General features: G+C 41.2%; 1 non-coding gene across 1 annotated transcript; it reads right to left on the bottom strand.

Moving 5' to 3' along the window:
• Nucleotides 1–949: 949 nt before the first annotated feature.
• LOC148568441 (small nucleolar RNA R71) lies at nt 950–1,057 on the bottom strand. Its single transcript, XR_015883023.1, has one exon. It is a non-coding gene; the product is annotated as a small nucleolar RNA R71 (small nucleolar RNA).
• Between the last annotated feature and the right edge of the window lie 4,429 nt (nt 1,058–5,486).

Below are 5,486 nucleotides of genomic sequence, written 5' to 3' on the forward strand. Positions count from 1 at the left end.
CTAACTTTTTGTTTGCTTCTTACCTTTTTCAAAACTACCTAACTAACTCTCTCTCTCTAATTTTCGAAAATATCTTCCCTCTTTTTCAAAAATTTCTTTTTAATTAACTAATTATTTTTATTTTTGATTTCAAAATTTTTCGAAAATTATTAACCTTTTTCAAAAACTATTTTCGAAAATCACTAACCCTTTTTCAAAAATTATTTTCGAAAATTCTCCCTCTCCCATCTTATTCTATTTATTTATTCATCTACTAACATCTCATCTCACATCTCTACCCTCCTCACAGTTGTGTTTCTTCCATTACATTACATTCTTTATCTCCCTCTTTTCTTCCACTCACAAAGGGATCCCTATACTGTGGTATAAAGGAACTCTATTATTATTATTTTTTCTGTCCCCTCTTCTTTGTCATATGAGCAGGAGCAAGGACAAGAACATTCTTGTTGAAGCAGATCCAGAACCTGAAAGGACCCTGAAGAGAAAATTAAGAGAAGCTAAATTACAACAATCCAGAGATAACCTTTCAGAAATTTTCGAACAGGAAGAGGAGATAGCAGCCGAAAATAATAATAATGCAAGGAGGATGCTTGGTGACTTTACTGTACCTAATTTCAATTTACATGGAAGAAGCATCTCCATTCCTGCCATTGGAGCAAACAACTTTGAGCTGAAATCTCAATTAGTTTCTCTGATGCAGCAGAACTGCAAGTTTCATGGACTTCCATCTGAAGATCCTTTTCAGTTCTTAACTGAATTCTTGCAGATATGTGATACTGTTAAGACTAATGGAGTAGATCCTGAAGTCTACAGGCTCATGCTTTTCCCATTTGCTGTAAGAGACAGAGCTAGAATATGGTTGGACTCTCAACCTAAGGATAGCCTGAACTCTTGGGATAAGCTGGTCAAGGCTTTCCTAGCCAAGTTCTTTCCTCCTCAAAAGCTGAGCAAGCTTAGAGTGGATGTTCAAACCTTCAGACAAAAAGAAGGTGAATCCCTCTATGAAGCTTGGGAGAGATACAAAGGACTGACCAAAAAGTGTCCTTCTGACATGCTTTCAGAATGGACCATCCTAGATATATTCTATGATGGTCTGTCTGAGTTATCTAAGATGTCATTGGACACTTCTGCAGGTGGATCCATTCACCTAAAGAAAATGCCTGCAGAAGCTCAAGAACTCATTGACATGGTTGCAAATAACCAGTTCATGTACACTTCTGAAAGGAATCCTGTGAACAATGGGACGCCTATGAAGAAGGGAGTTCTTGAAGTTGATACTCTAAATGCCATATTGGCTCAGAACAAAGTATTAACTCAGCAAGTCAATATGATTTCTCAGAGTCTGAATGGAATGCAAGCTGCATCCAACAGTACTCAAGAGGCTTCTTATGAAGAAGAAGCTTATGATCCTGAGAACCCTGCAATAGCAGAGGTGAATTACTTAGGTAAACCTTAGGAAAACACCTATAACTCATCATGGAGAAATCATCCCAATTTCTCATGGAAGGATCAAAAGCCTCAACAAGGCTTTAATAATGGTGGAAGAAATAGGTTTAACAATAATAAACCTTTTCCATCATCCACTCAGCAACAGACAGAGAACTCTGAACAAAATACTTCTAATTTGGCAAACTTAGTCTCTGATCTGTCCAAGGCCACTGTGAGTTTCATGAATGAAACAAGGTCTTCCATTAGAAATTTGGAAGCACAAGTGGGCCAGCTGAGTAAGAGGATCACTAAAATCCCTCCTAGTACTCTCCCAAGCAATACAGAAGAGAACCCAAAAGAAGAGTGCAAGGCCATTGACATAAGCACCATGGCCGAACCCAAAGAAGGAGAGGAGGATGTAAATCCCAAGGAGGAAGACTTCCTGGGATGTCCAGTGACCAATAAGGAGCTTCCCTCTGAGGAACCAAAGGACTCTGAGGCTCATCTAGAGACCATAGAGATTCCATTGAACCTCCTTATGCCTTTCATGAGCTCTGATGAGTATTTCTCTTCTGAAGAGAATAAGGATGTTACTGAAGAGCAAGCTGCCAAGTTCCTTGGTGCAATCATGAAGCTGAATGCCAAATAATTTGGTATTGATACTTGGGAAGTTGAACCTCCCTTGTTCATCAATGAACTAAGTAATCTGGATCAACTGACATTGCCTCAGAAGAGACAGGATCCTGGAAAGTTCATAATACCTTGTACCATAGGCACCATGATCTTTAAGGCTCTGTGTGACCTTGGTTCAGGAATAAACCCATGTCCCTCTCTGTAATAGAGAAACTGGGAATCTATGGGGTGCAAGCTACTAAAATCTCATTAGAGATGGCAGACAATTCAAGAAAACAGGCATATGGACAAGTAGAGGACGTGTTAGTAAAGGTTGAAGGCCTTTACATCCCTGCTGATTTCATAGTCCTGGATACTGGAAAGGAAGAGGATGAATCCATCATCCTAGGAAGACCTTTCTTGGCCACAGCAAGAGCTGTGATTGATGTGGACAGAGGAAAAATAGTCCTTCAATGGAATAAGGACTCCCTTGTGTTTAAAACTCAAGGATCTCCCTCTGCAACCATGGAGAGGAAGCATGAAAAGCTTCTCTCAAAGCAGAGTCAACCCAAGCCCCCACAGTCAAACTCTAAGTTTGGTGTTGGAAGGCCACAACCAAACTCTAAGTTTGGTGTTGGAGAGTTTCAACAATGCTCTGAACATCTGTGAGGCTCCATGAGAGCCCACTGTCAAGCTATTGACATTAAAGAAGCGCTTGTTGGGAGGCAACCCAATTTTTATTTATCTAACTATATTTTTCTTAATTATATGTCTTTATAGGTTCATGATCATGTGGAGTCACAAAATAAATATAAAAATTAAAAACGGAATCAAAAACAGCAGAAGAAAAATCACACCCTGGAGGAGCATCTGTCTGGCGTTCAGCACCAGAACAAAGCATGGTTCTAGCGCTGAACGCCCAAAATGGGCAGCTTCTGGGCGCTGAACGCCAGAACAGGCATGGTTCTCTGGCATTCAACGCCAGAAATGGCACACAAATGGGCGTTGAACGCCCAAAATGGCCACCAACCTGGCGCTGAACGCCCAGAGTTGTGTGCAAAGGCATTTTTACATGCCTAATGGGTGCAGGGATGTAAATCCTTGAACACCTCAGGATCTATGGACCCCACAGGATCCACTCAGGATCTGTGGACCCCACAGGATCCACTCAGGATCTGTGGACTCCACAGGATCCACTCAGGATCTATGGACCCCACAGGATCCCCACCTACCTCCACTCACTTCTTCTCACCACTTTCTTTCACACAACCCCATAAACACTCTTCCCCAAAAATCCTTCACCAATCACCTCAAACTCTCTTCCCCATCACCTCTTCACCACTCACATCCATCCATTCTTCCCCATAAACCTACCTCATAAACTCCACCTACCTTCAAAAATTCAAAACCAATTTCCCACCCAAACCCACCCATATGGCCGAAACCTTTCCCCCCTCCCTTCCCTATATAAAGCCCTCCATTCTTCATCAAATTCACACAACACACCCCTCTACACCCTTCTTGGCCGAAACACTCCCCACTCTCCCTCTCCTCCATTTCTTATTCTTCTTCATCTATTCTTTCTTTTATTGCTCGAGGGCGAGCAAAATTCTAAGTTTGGTATGGTAAAAGCATAAGCTTTTTGTTTTTCCATTACCATTGATGGCACCTAAGACCGGAGAATCCTCTAGAAAGGGGAAAGGGAAGACAAAAGCTTCCACATCCGAGTCATGGGAGATGGAAAGGTTCATCTCCAAAGCCCATCAAGACCACTTCTATGATGTTGTGGCCAAGAAGAAGGTGATCCCTGAGGTCCCTTTCAAACTCAAAAGAAATGAGTATCCGGAGATCCGACATAAAATTCAAAGAAGAGGTTGGGAAGTTCTAACCAACAAGTCGGCATCCTAATGGTTCAAGAGTTCTATGCCAATGCATGGATCACCAAGAACCATGATCAAAGTAAGAACCCGGATCCAAAGAACTATGTTACAATGGTTCGGGGGAAATACTTAGATTTTAGTCCGGAGAATGTGAGGTTGGCGTTTAACTTGCCCATGATGCAAGGAGATGAACGCCCCTACACTAGAAGGGTCAACTTTAATCAAAGGTTGGACCAAGTCCTTATGGACATATGTATAGAAGGAGCTCAATGGAAGATTGACTCCAAAGGCAAGCCGGTTCAACTAAGAAGATTGGACCTCAAGCCTGTAGCTAGAGGATGGTTGGAGTTCATTCAATGCTCAATCATTCCCACTAGCAACCGGTCTGAAGTTACTATAGACCGGGCCATCATGATCCATAGCATCATGATTGGAGAAGAGGTGGAAGTTCATGAGATTATACCTCAAGAACTCTACAAGGTGGCTGACAAGTCTTCCACCATTGCAAGGTTAGCCTTTCCTCACCTCATTTGCCACCTATGCAATTCGGCTGGGATTGACATAGAGGGAGATATCCTCATCAAAGAGGACAAGCCCATCACTAAGAAAAAGATGGAGCAAGCAAGAGAGCCCACTCATGGAGCTCAAGAGGCGTATGAAGCTCATCACCATGAGATCCCGTAGATGCCTCAAATGCACTTTCCTCCACAAAACTATTGAGAGCAAATCAACACCTCCCTGGGAGAATTGAGTTCCAATATGGGACAACTAAGGGTGGAACATCAAGAGCACTCCATCATGCTTCATGAAATTAGAGAAGATCAAAAAGCAATGAGGGAGGAGCAACAAAGACAAGGAAGAGACATAGAAGAGCTCAAGGACATCATTGGTTCCTCAAGAAGGAAACGCCACCATCACTAAGGTGGATTCATTTCTTGTTCTTATTTCTTCTGTTTTTCGTTTTCTATGTTATGTGCTTATCTATGTTTGTGTCTTCATTACATGATCATTAGTAGTTAGTAACTTTGTCTTAAAGTTATAAATGTCCTATGAATCCATCACCTCTCTTAAATGAAAAATGTTTTAATTCAAAAGAACAAGAAGTACATGAGTTTCGAATTTATCCTTGAACTTAGCTTAATTATATTGATGTGGTGACAATGCTTCTTGTTTTCTGAATGAATGCTTGAACAGTGCATATGTCTTTTGAAGTTGTTGTTTAAGAATGTTAAATATGTTGGCTCTTGAAAGAATGATGACTAGGAGACATGTTATTTGATAATCTGAAAAATCATAAAAATGATTCTTGAAGCAAGAAAAAGCAGCAAAGAACAAAGCTTGCAGAAAAAAAAATAGAAAGAAAAATAGAAAGAAAAAGAAAAAGCAAGCAGAAAAAGCCAATAACCCTTAAAACCAAAAGGCAAGGGCAAATAAAAAGGATCCCAAGGCTTTGAGCATCAGTGGATAGGAGGGCCTAAAGGAATAAAATTCTGGTCTAAGCGGCTAAACCAAGCTGTCCCTAACCATGTGCTTGTGGCGTGTAGGTGTCAAGTGAAAACTTGAGAC

This window comes from Arachis ipaensis, chromosome B4 (assembly GCF_059453495.1).
Source record: "Arachis ipaensis isolate K30076 ecotype BB chromosome B4, ASM5945349v1, whole genome shotgun sequence".
NCBI lineage: Eukaryota > Viridiplantae > Streptophyta > Magnoliopsida > Fabales > Fabaceae > Arachis > Arachis ipaensis.